At 46.1% G+C, this 12,564-nt stretch overlaps 2 protein-coding genes across 2 annotated transcripts in view; one reads left to right on the plus strand and one right to left on the minus strand.

Moving 5' to 3' along the window:
- LOC120951469 (protein toll) overlaps window positions 1-9,684 on the minus strand; it is a 21,292-nt gene extending 11,608 nt beyond the window's left edge. Inside the window, exon 1 of the mRNA XM_040370231.2 lies at window positions 7,958-9,684. The gene's annotated coding sequence lies outside the window, so the exon portion shown is untranslated. The remainder of the gene's footprint in view (window positions 1-7,957) is intronic.
- LOC120951517 (cation-independent mannose-6-phosphate receptor) overlaps window positions 1-12,564 on the plus strand; it is a 98,497-nt gene that overhangs the window by 64,681 nt on the left and 21,252 nt on the right. The gene's annotated exons all lie outside the window — the stretch shown is intronic.

The raw sequence follows: 12,564 nt of genomic DNA on the forward strand, positions 1-12,564 counted from the left end.
GTGTTAAGTGGGGAGCTGGCAAACAGTAAGTGCGCTTTATCCACCGCCCGGACCCGGCTGGAAAAGCGCTCACGCCACGGTCTGGTTGGCTTCTTGTTTTCCGCGCGGATCGCTATCAAGCAAAAAAAAAAAACAAAAATCCCCCGTACGATCGTTAATATAAATTCGTAACCTCACCACTATCCCACACACCACACACACAGGTTTGCAAGGGAGAGAAAACAGCAGACTGTGGCTGGACGCATCGTTGGGCATGGCAGCTTTTCATTTTCCTGCGCGTAACAATCCGTTCGCACGTTCGAACGATCGGACTTTCAACAGCTCTAAACAGTTGGCCGGCTTGTTTTTTTTTGCCAGCTTCGGTGTGTGGGAATGGCGGTGGAAGACGCGGTGGTAACGCGTGGTTCAAACGCTTTTGTTTTGCTCACTTCGTGGCGGGGTGTTTGGGAAGGAATATCTTGCGCAAAAATCACAACTGTAATGCGCAAGTGTAAATGAGAAAAGGGAAGTGTTTTGGCCGTAAGTGTTGTGTTGCCTTTAAAGAAACTTAAATCACAAGTGTAAACTGTCCGCTCTTGATAGTGTCGAGTTTTCTTTGCCACAAGTGCTGCCAAACACTTGCCTGCGCTTGCGCCTAATCTCAGTTATGCAATCCATCATTTATTTTTGCTTCTCGCGTGCCTCTAGAGACAATTTAATTACATTTCCAAACTTATATGTTAAAATGTCGAATTGAACATAAAATTTACCTGAAATTTGTTACAGTATTTTATTTTTGTATGATTTTTTTATATTTCCTATTTTATTCTCTACCTTTGGTGCCCTTTCAGTTTTAAGTTCGTAGGCTGAAATTTCAGGCTATCGGCTGTTTGCATTTTATAGCAGTTTTCGAGCAGCTATCTAAGTGGTTATAATATACAGGTGGGTTTATCACAAGGTTTATGTATTTAGAAGGCTGATTTTTATCGCTTATGCTTCTGAATGAAGATTTTAAGAGTGTTTTGTGCATTCGTAAAGCTACCAGAAAGCCTGTTTGAGCAAAAGCTTTCACCCGTCCTGTCAAAAAGTAAGTGACGTTCAAATTTGGTTATAAAAACATGCTATGAGACCACCTAGATTACATAAACTTCTAGATTCTAGATTCCTGCACCTGATCGCTTTAATGCACCTTGGGATACATGAAAAGACGACCTTGTTTTGCCATTGTTTTGATCAGGTACTCGAATCTAATTCTAGCATTGAGGCTAGAATAATCTAGACTGAAAAATGAAGACTAGTTTTGTGTGTGGATTTGTAAGGAGTGTTGACATGATTTCAGCCTCCAACTGTCAAATTCCCTATAAAAAAGCTGACTAGAATCGTGAAGGGCCCCTATTTCTAAAAATCTGAAATTATGGTTTTGTAGTTAACACTTTTCAGGCTTCGCGCGCAACCATCGGCGTCTTATTTGGGGCGAAAAAAATAAATGAATAGTGCCTTTTCTATACCGTGTACCTTCTACTGCTTCCGCATTTTTGAGGTTAGATGTGGCCGTGGTTAAGAATTCATTTGGCGCCAATAAATGCTCCAGTTCGACACGCAACGCCACGCAAATACACGCTCATGGGGGGAAAGATGGATAACAAAAGCAACCATTTCGAAGGCGAATGAAGTGGAAACCCTGAAGCTGGCAGATGTTTAGCCCCGTTTTTTTCTTCTTTGTTGATGCTCCTTGCAGTAGGGGGAGGAAGGAAATGAGCTGTTTTTGTTTGTGTTTGCGGGCGAGGCTGCAGCAGCAGAAGTGCCCGCAACCGTGCGGGGACCGCATCTTGAAGCAACGCACAGGTGGTTGGTCCCACACCCCTTTTTTCCAGCGGATAAAGCGGAAAATCTCAAGAGATTTGCGGCAGCATGGAGGCGACGAACGTGCGAAATTGTGAGCGTGTGGTTTACTGGACGGCTTGCCTGTTTGCTGGCTGATGTTGCTGCTGGCCTAACGGTGTACATTCCGAGCTGGGATCGAATGCAGGGCCCCACATAATGCGTAATGTTGCGGTGGAACGGCAACGGGGTGTGCCAACAATGAACCGAGTGAGATGGGAGGAAAATGAGGCAAAAAAACAGGTCGACGTGGGTACGTATTCTCGTGCTTTCTTCGTGCTTCTTTCGCTGCCCCATTCTGCTTCACCCTCGGTTGGTCGGCGGCGCACTTGGCGCAATGGTTGGCGCAATGTTTGGGTTTGCGGTCCATGAGAAAAATGATTCGACGGTCGGGTTTTTGATTTGCTTTGCCTGAGAATAGCTGCTAGCGCACGTGAAGCAGCACAAAACAAGATACAAACACACGCACGCACGCGCAGTGTAGCGATTGGCATTTTGAGTTGATGAGAAGCTCAAACCACACGCTCTCCGTGCACGACCCGGGGAATGATGAATGATGAGCGGAATTAATCATAATCCAAAGGGCCGGCCAACTGGGTCCGGTTACAGATCACAGTTGCTTCATTTGATGTACAGTATGGTGGGCAATAGATTTAAGCTTAATGCTGCTCATTTTCACACCCATCGTGTAAGAAGCGAGTTGAGTAAGCCTTTGCGGACTGAGCAATGCTTTCGTGATCCAAATTTAATTAACGTCACCATCCGGCGGTCGGGTTTTTGGGCACTAGCCTAACAATAATAGACGTTAAATCAGTTTACCACCATTAGCAGAAGAAAAGAGGCGCGGGGAGAGAGTACAATCAGTTGTCTAACGTTCTTCATAATCCAGGACGGGAGGGTGAGTGAGTGGGTGAGTAAGAGAGGGATGCGGTCCAACAGGTACTCAACAACGTGGGCTCAGGAAGTAACAAAGTGTCTGCTGCTGTTACCGTTTAGTTGTGAAAATTAATTTTCGCCTCAGCGTTGCCCGTTACCCACCAGCCCAGCCGCGGCCGCTACTTTCTGCGGGACTCCGACAACTATGTGATGAAAATATTCATAAAAAGTTACTAGCGAAGCGCCCGGAGAAGGGAAGGGTTATAATGTAGTGATGTAGTGAGAGACCATTAAAATTTACTCGACACTCTGAAAGCACTAGTCTTTTCTTGTTTTTTTGCCCTTCTTTTGCTATTTTGATTTTGTTTCGTTTGCCCCAACGTTCCCATTATTTTATGTTTCGCTTTTCCTACCCCTCCGATCTGCAGCAATTGGGGCCAGATTTTCCCAGCCTCTCCCAAAACAGGCGGCAAACGGGTGGGAAAGAGTGGGAACAGTTTGCGCCCATTTCGGTGCGCACTCTATCGCTCCACGCAGCTTGTGTGTTTTGGCGTAAGCATTTGCGCTTGTCGATTTTCATGAAATACCGCGTGCAACTGGATAATGTAGGGAGCGTACAGGGTAGTGATGGGTTTAGTTGGCAAAATTCCAGTGTCGGTTCCGATCCGGCTCCGACAATTTCGGATCCGAATCCGGAAGGTAGGTCCACCCAGCATTATCCGGAGTCGTGTGGAGTTGTTGGAAGCCGTTTGGAGTCGGCCGGAGTTGGCCTTCGAAACAAAGACCTGTATAACAAGTGCACGCGCAAAGTAAAAGACAAAAAATAAAAGGAAATGAAATCTCTGCTCACAAGCACATTGCACCAAACGGCCTCGGTTGGCGCCGAACGACTCCGACTCTGGGCGGAACTAGTGATTCCAATTATGCTGAAGTCGGAATCGGACTAACAATCATCGCAGTCGGATCGGAGTAGTGGGTGCGCTGCAGAGAGCACATCACTAGGTCATGTGGCCATTTCCTACCCAAAAAACATTTAGTTTCTGCAAATTAATGTAACTCAATTTATTTTTTGTTTTCCATCAACAAACCAAAGCTATGAAAGTAAAATGAGCTCGACGGCATCGTCCATCAATAGAAGAAAGTCTAATTTACGAACACGCAAAATCTTGGCGCTTTCAACACACTTGATCGCATACAAATCCACATTTCAAATGTATCGAGTACTAGAAGAACAGATATGGAAAAAATATTTCGTGCAAATGTCACTTGGGGATGTTTTTGTTTCAATTGTTTTATGAGTTTTTCGTTCACAGTCTCTTCTACTTGTTTACAGCTACCTGTTTTAATTTGAAAATTAAAAATTGTGTTTAAAGTTTAAAAAGTCCAGATTATATTTGAATCCAACTAGATTGCTTTGCCAACACTGTTCCGCTCTATGTGACAGTTTTATTTATTTTTTTTTTGTATGATGCCACAACCAAAAAAGAAAGCAAGAACTCGCGCGCTGTCGGAAACAATGTTTTACTCTGCTAACCATGTGTGCTTGAATAGGGGTTTGCGTTGCATCATTAGCATGCACGCCGCAACGAGGCTCGCTGATGTAGCAAGCATTCCGGCGTACCAGTATTGCCTTCCCGGAAACACCCCGGTCGCTCCACATCCCGGAGATCTAATGGCGAACGAATTAAGTGAGTTAAGTAAAATCTCAACGGCCTGGGCACAATGTAGCCTTGCCGAGGCGGAGGCGTTTGTGTTATTGAAGAGGTTTTTGGTTGTTGCTGTTTGTTGCTTTCCCTTCCTGCTCTGTGGACAGAGCGCGATGGCTAACGATTAGTGGTCTGAGGTGAAATGCTAATCCCCTAATTTCAACGCTTTTTTTGGAGGGATCCGCTTTCTGCCTGCCTGTCTGTGTCGGTTGGTTGCCGTTACTGTCAACCGTTTTCGTTTTTGATTTTTTCCAAGCATTCTTGACAGGAAAGGGGAAATGAAGACAGCAAAAAAAGCAAGGCACACGCACACCAACCTCGAATGAATTATTCCCATTCACGGGCCGGGTGTGAGTTATTTACGCGATTGCGCTTGGTCTCCGCTATTTCGAGGCGCTTTAATGTTTCTCGTCCCGGTGGCTTGAAGGGCAATAGAATTTAGGAGCGAATGCTCGGAAACAAATCACTTTGAATTCGATCCCAAATAAAGGCAAACATCAACCCAGAACGCCCCCCAGAGTTGAACGCGTTGGCGTTGTGCTACAAATAGTGCACGGCTGCTACTGTTATTTCTCAAGCTAAAGCGCGAAAAGGTGTGCTGCTAGGAAACCCTTTTCCAGCGGCAAACTAACGACCGGTCACTTCCGGAACAGTTCCAAAGCCACGTTGCGAGCCATTGCAGTGCGTGGTGCGATGTTTGCCGAGCCTTTTTCTGGCGACATAGAGTACTATGGCCACTCTGGCAAAGCGAAAGGGTTCCGTTCCGGCCGAGCGCACATTTCAACAGTGTGCTGCTTTCGCTACGGAATCGGCCGATTTGCCGGCTTAGCCATCCGGAACCCATGGAGAGCAACATCGGCCAAACACACACATACATGCGTAAAGTGTGCCCGGAATCAATTTACAAACATCCGGTCCGCCGCGCCTAGGCTGCGCGTGTGTGGTACGTTGGACGCCCGGAAACAGGAACCCTCGAAACAAGCGAAGGTGCTGGTACTTGGCCAGGTCGCCTTTTGGGAGGTGGGTGCTGCCAGCCCGCCCACGAACAAACTCAACCAAACTCTCCTTCCGATTGGTACCGGACACGACGGAACACGACGGTTAGGTGGAGGATGGGGCTGTGGTTGGTGCTTCAGGAAAGTAAATCATTGTCCGGAAAAGCTGTGGTTGTGTATTTCTGTGTGTTTCTGATGAGCCAAAAAGTCTCCCTCGAGATCCTTACACAACATCGGGCATTGTCACAGTGTGTGTGTGTGTGTTTCATTGAACATCGCTCTTAGAAAGCGTTCAATAAACAGAGTGCGTTCCGGCTCGAAGGACCAAATCTGTCGGAAGGAAAACCGAATCCGCTCTCCAATTCTGTGAACCGAATTACACCTGTTGAAACGCAGAGCGGTGTGTACTGGAGGGGAGCAGTATTTTACATCGTGTCAAGTGCAGAAGATGAAACACCGAGCCGGGAGAAGCGAACAGTTGCAATTTAGACTGGGGAGACTTATCATTGGAGCACTGCCCAGGGAGATAGTATTGGCTGTGGGATTTGTGCGTTGGAAGAAGCTTTGGGGATTGTTTCACCGAGTAACTTTTGTATCGCTCTGGCAACGAGTCAAGCCCTTCCTGTACACCCTACCTCTGGCTTTGGGTGGTATGTCCTTGTCGTTATTTCAACCCCACGTTCAGGAGCGTAGGGTGAACGTACTGGTTTCTGGAAAAGACGCACCGCAACGCTTAATACTTTTCGGCCCGCTGCCGTATTCCATTTGCGCTGTATTCTTGCCCCTCAGCCTACCATCAACCGCTTCCATCGCTTTCCTCGGTTTCACTTACCACCTTCCTGCTCCACTCCCAATTTATGACCGTTGCTGTGGTTGCACTTTTATTATATGCTGCATTCTTTCGGTCAGCGTTGCTCGTTTCCAAAGTTGTGCGGCGGCCCTCTGACTCACGACATTTCAGCGCGCACTCTTTGGCTGCATTTGCTCCCACCGCGCGATGCTTGGGCAAGCAGAAGTTTTATGTGCCCCCTTCTTCCCTCCCTTCCGCCCCCTCTGTAACCTCTACCCATGCAATGTACCCTGGCAAAGGGGGCGATGTAGGTGATGGTTTGTGTAATTCCTTTGCCAGTTTTCTCATCTGTTTTACTCCACATTGAAACTTATTCCCGGGACAGACGCGTACGCGTCGCTCGAGAAGAAGCGGAAGCTGCCGTACAGAAACAAAACAGTTAAGAGAAAAAAGGGACAAGAGAAGAAGAATAGGAAAACACAAAAATGTAACTAGACACACACACACATCCAAGAGGGGAAGGCTTTAAGGTTAAGTACCTCTAAAGAGTACACTCCTGTTCCCCTCTTTCTCTCTTTCGCGCGATGTTGCGATGAATCGAAGGCATTGTGCGGACATTCCAGTGTTAGCGGCATACACATACAGCGACACACGCGTGTGCTTAATTTTTCCCGTGCAGTTGCCAGAGTTGAAGTTCCACAGCAGCGGCAAAAATTCCCTTCGGCGTACATTACTTCCGCGGCGTATCCGGACGTGCCTCCTCGCCGTTCGGAAAGAAATTATTATGGTGGAACAGCACAAAAAGATGGCACAGCGGAAGGTACGAGATGGTGATGATGATTGTGTGTGTGGCTGCCCTCAGTAGTTGTGGCTCCACGATGTCCCCCACCCTTTTGTTTAACGTACAAGCGGGATATGATAGATCTCGATCTGAACGATTATTCGCGAGAGATAGAGAGATATAGAGAGAGGCAGGAGAGAAAGAAGGAGAGTAGAGTCGAATGACCTTTGACACAGGAGTAAATCGGGTGTGCGTGCGCGCGCTAATTAGAACTTGGCTGTCTAACATCGATCGCACTATCGCGTCTTGTTGTTGAGGTTGAGCTGATTGCTTTGAATGTGTTATTTTGTACCTTTTATTCTCGCTCTCTTTTTCTCTCTCCCTGAGACTCACTCATTCTCGCTCACGGCGAAGCGTCATTGCGAAACAGAGAAACGCTGAAGACCCCAGAAGGGTGAACACACTCCGCGCACACTATGCTGGCAGGCGACGATGATTCCCCTCATCTCCTCTGACTCCCCCTCCCGCCAACCCTTTCCATTCCCATACCTGCGTGATTGCAAGGGACAGGAAAAAAGCGTTTACTTATGTGTCAGAGAGATGAGAATGAGAGAGAGGGAGAGAGCAAAAAAAAAACTCGTCAAGAAGTCACCTTCCCAAACAGCATCCAAATAACATCCTCCCAGTCCAGCGCATCTGGATGCTGCCGGGAGCAGATGTTTTGCAGATGGGGGCTGTGACGATCTGTTCGAGCCTACAGACACGCACACGTTCAAAGTGGCGATCCGAAAAAGGCGAAAAGTCATTCTTGTTGCGTTGTGTGCCCTTTTGTGCTGTACAGGGCGCAATCGTTTTTGTCGACACCACCGTGTCCCAGCTGACGTTGGAGATCCCAAAAAAAGGTGGAGGCATTTTTTCTCTATTTAACAAATAAAATAAAAATACTTACCTTTCGCCTTTTCAGTGGTGTGTGATACAAGTCTCTATCGATTTCCACCGTGTGAAGATCACGGTTTTTTTTGTGTTCGTATGCTTGGGTGGTAGAGAAGAACTCGTCCGGAGTAAAACAACAGAATTTGAGTTGGTTGAGGATGGCCGGGCGCACTTCGGACTGTTGTTTTAGTGCACTTTTTGTCACACTTTTGTGTGTGTGTATGTTATTTTTTTTTAAGTTTTCGCAATCGCAAAGTAATCTTACTGCTGTCCGATGTGTGTTCGATCGCAAGACGATGGTGTACTTTATTCACTGGACATTCACACACTTATATACACACACACACACTGTTCCGTTCTAGCGATTTTGGTACACTCGCTTGGTTTGGCTTTCGGTGCGTTGCGAACTTGTGGAGCTGGCCACAATCCGCCGCACGGACGCTTTTACGATCGAGGGTGATGGAAATTGAGCTGTCAAAGCCAGCGCGCGTCCAACCTCGGTGAGAGTGAGGGAGGATTTTCAATTTTCTGCACACCTCGAACTGTGGCAATGGGTGCTTTACCCCTTCCCACCGGCTTTTTGTGTAACGTTTTAGTGGTGAGCTGCTTTTTTTACTATTTAATTTTAGCGTGTCACTTTTAATTTTACTTGCTGATGGAGCTTTGGCGTTTGCTTATTTACTCACTGTTTTTTTTTCTCACTCGTTCACACAGCGGCCCACCTATGGTATGGTGACGGCAGACCGAGAAACGTTATTTAAACAAAAAAGGTGTTTTTCAACTGTATTTATTGGTTTTGCAACCATTTGGACAGCCTGTGCGTATGTTTGTGTGCCGCCAAGCGTTTGATATTCTACGAAATCGAACCAACGTTACCACTTTTTCTTGTTTTGTTTTCGGGGTTGTTTTCGAACACTGGCACACACTGGCCCGCTCTAGTGCGTTGACTCGTCGAGGTGTTCCCAAGGTTGGCAGTTTGATTGGTGATCGATTGGTGGTCACGGATTGACACGAAAGGCAAGGTGGCGTATGTTGCACCCTTGCATGCTACCAGCGGATTTCCCACCCTTCACGACGATATCTATTAGCAACACGGGCGGCAATACAAACACTCCCACCACACAGGTGCGCGGACAGGATGTGTTTGTTTGTGTATTTTCTAGCCGTTACGCACACCGCGGGCTTTGTTTTTCCTTACCCAACGTAAAAGGATACCGCCCTGAATACACACGGTTGATCGAATGTAAGCAGTTAGCATACGCAACACACAGCCTCGTAAAACAAAAACAAACCAAACACACACAAAAGCACACGCGGTTTGATATTTAGAAGGCTTTCATTAAATTTAGAGGCAAAAGTTTGACACAAACTGCAATTATTTATGTTTTTTAGAGCTTTATCTACCCTGACGCATTGAGCAAGCAACAGATTGGTACAGTTAAGTGGGACAGCACGGACGAGTAAAACGAACCGGCACACCGAACGTCTAGCGCACGAATGACGCTCACACGTGCTCCGAAGCAAAGGCACAGCGTGGCAGAATGTCTTGAGCGCAACCGGTGCTGGAAGCGGTCGCCGAGCTCCCCGACACTCAAACTCGAAGCTGCGTGAGTGCCCACGGTACGGCGATCCTCGCTGTACAGTGCGTGCCCATACTTGTAGCGACACGTTGCTGGGTAGAAATTGTCATTTGCAATAATACTTTTTTATGATTTTCTATGAAGCTTTTTTTTTTATTTTATACTCTACTTTGATTTAAATTTCATCGATGTCGAATTTTATGCAAAAATAAAAGTAGTATAATAAGCGATTTATATGTTTAAGTAAAGTCATTGAGGATTTTTCAACGTATTTTCCTTTTTTATTACGACACTTCGATGTTAAATTAATAAAAATATTTATTGGCTCTTCAATGTTTACTCAAGGAACATATTTGCTACTGAAAACTAATAACAGAATTTAAAAAAAAACAGTTTTTTCTAGTAAAGATTTAATAAGTTACATGCTGCTGCACCGTTTTTTGCAGTGTAAAGAGAGTTTGGTTATACTTTTTTCAATAACTCATTCTTACTCTAACATGCTGTGTCACAGAATGCAATGCTCTCATAAAAATAAACCCCTCCAGAAGGTCTCCAGCCCAGACGGCGGCTGTCGCGCTGAACGTGCGAAGATGATGAATCATATGCACATTTCCATACACTAAAAAAGCAACTGGTATCATCCTAACATTTCAACTCTTCTGTCTGAACGCTGTGAGTGCTCGCAATTGTGCCACCATGAGCGCACGCTTTCGCAGCGACGCGCTGGAAGTTGAGAGGGAGCGCCTTCCATCGGGAAGGCATCGAAAAGTGCAATCGGTCGGGTAGCTCTGCGTGCATTCTTTCCCTCACACTCTTTCTCTTTTACTCTGCTTTCATTGCATGCTGCAGTGTTAGCGGCGTGGAACTCATTTCAAACTGGCGACTCGAAAGCCATAACAAATGCAACGACAACGATACAAGAGCTCTTGGTGTCGGCTGTGCTAATGGCTCAAGAATGTTAAGACCTCTCGGTACGGGTCGGAAGACGTACCGCAGGCAACGGGGGATACGATGAGGCAAACTATAAGAAATTATTTTTAAATCCATGCCAAGCTTGCCTTTTTTTGGTTGTTGTTGCTGCTCGCTGCTCTTGGTGCTGTTGCGCTGAGGATGAAGATTCTCGACGGAAGAGATTATACGCTGCATCTGGCGTGATTTGCAAGAACACATGTTTTCCGGTGCTTTCTCCATTAGCATGTGAAAGTTTCGAGTGGATCTCTCAAGTAGTTTTACCGAGTTTGTTCGATAACCTCGTGCCTCTTACCGGGAGAATGGTAGATATGCTACTCTATACAGGGGGAAATTGATTGTTTGCTCTATCTGAATTATATTCGGTTACGATCCGAAAAGTTTTCGCATTGACTATTGCGGCCGAGTAGTTCCGAGTAGTTTATTTTTTATTTTTTGTTGCATCAAATTATTGCCACAAGAGTTGCATCCCATTATTGTTCTGTAGGTCGGTTTCGTTTGCAACAGCTTGGAAAGCATACTAGACTAGCCGCATTCAGTGTACAACCGGATGTGGGTTCATGTTGCTGGCAGCGATATGCGCCGTGGTAGGTGCGAATGGCTTTTCTTTTCGGAAGACGCGACTCGCTGCCCCTGAAATGCCACCCAAGACGTTCATAATCATTCAGCGGCCATTGCAGTAGCAACAACTAAAAACCCTGTAAAGAAAAGAAAAAAAGGTCAGTACAGGGCTTTTGGGTCCGACTATGTAATAATAACGATTAAGACACATTCGCTGGTAATTACTGGCCAGGGACTGTAGAGGCAGGCCGAAAACTGGTGCGCTGCGCCCTATGGCGAAGTGGCGGCGCTTTAACAAGCGTGTCCTGCTGGCAGACCGGGGCCTCCCTCTGTCGTGTTGGCTTTACAACTTCATCATCATTCGAGCTAGGTACCGGGCTCGAAAGGTCGCAAGGCTCTATCCGACTGAAGAGGTTTATCGGAATATGCAGGGAGGGTGAGGCAGCGAGGAGTCCAAATAGGGAAGGTAAGAAGGAAAGTAAATAGAGAAATAATAATGATAATAAAATCATTCGGCTCAGCAGTGTGTGTTTGTGTGTAGCTGTCGCCGCCACAGGGGGAAGACCTTAGGCATGTTGGGAGAAAAAGGACACAAAAGACAAGGAAAAGTTTTTGTGTGTATCCTGTGGCTTCGGTTTGCATCATATGCTCTCAATTCTCATGGATGTGCATGGGATGGAGTTGAAAATATTCTAACATGTGATCAAGGTTTGTTACAGGGGTTCCCGTCAAATGTTCTACATTTCTTCTCAAAGTGTTCAATATATGGATCCGTTGAATTGAAGAGTTTCTGATGCCTAAAATATGGTAATATATTTATAGATATGGTAGTAAGTAAATAAATAAAATAACAGTACAAGAAACCCTGCACAAACCCCTTATTCTGAGGTGTTGATGGTAGAAAGAAAATTATGACGAGGATGCATAGAAAAGGTAGGCAGGAAGAAAAGGTACAAATAACAGGAAAACAAAGGTGAATAAGTTTAGGACCAGGGCAGCCATGCGGAATGGAGCGCGCGGAGGCTTTGGATTTCAAGTCTTTCCTTCCATCCAAAACGCCCTTACACCCGAACAGGTAGGGACTGCAGCTGCATATGTGCGGTGTTTGTATAAAAACAAGCACTCACACTCGCAAACACACATACTGCGCTTAGTCGATTGCTGATGAGAATTGTGCAATGGGAAACTTTGTCGGGCTCATTCTAATGCTGAGTCTCCCTATCCTAGGCGAGCGAGGCAAAAAAAAAAAACAAGCCTTAAATTGCATGAAACAGTGAAATCAAGAATTTCTCGAGTCGTCAAGTCGTTGTATGTGTTTTGCTGCTCCGCTCAGGATTTTGGAGTAATTATGCTGCAGGCAACCCTACCAAAGGACCTCTCGACGCTGCACCAATGTCCTCTGCGCCGTTCCATGCGCTCTTTTTGGGAGTACAAATGTCAGAAGACTTTGACGTCAGAAGCGGGTTCCGGGTTGAAGTCGATGCATTAAGCATCAAGAATCACGAGAGGTTCT

Source organism: Anopheles coluzzii, chromosome X, assembly GCF_943734685.1.
Source record: "Anopheles coluzzii chromosome X, AcolN3, whole genome shotgun sequence".
In the NCBI taxonomy this organism is placed as follows: Eukaryota; Metazoa; Arthropoda; class Insecta; order Diptera; family Culicidae; genus Anopheles; species Anopheles coluzzii.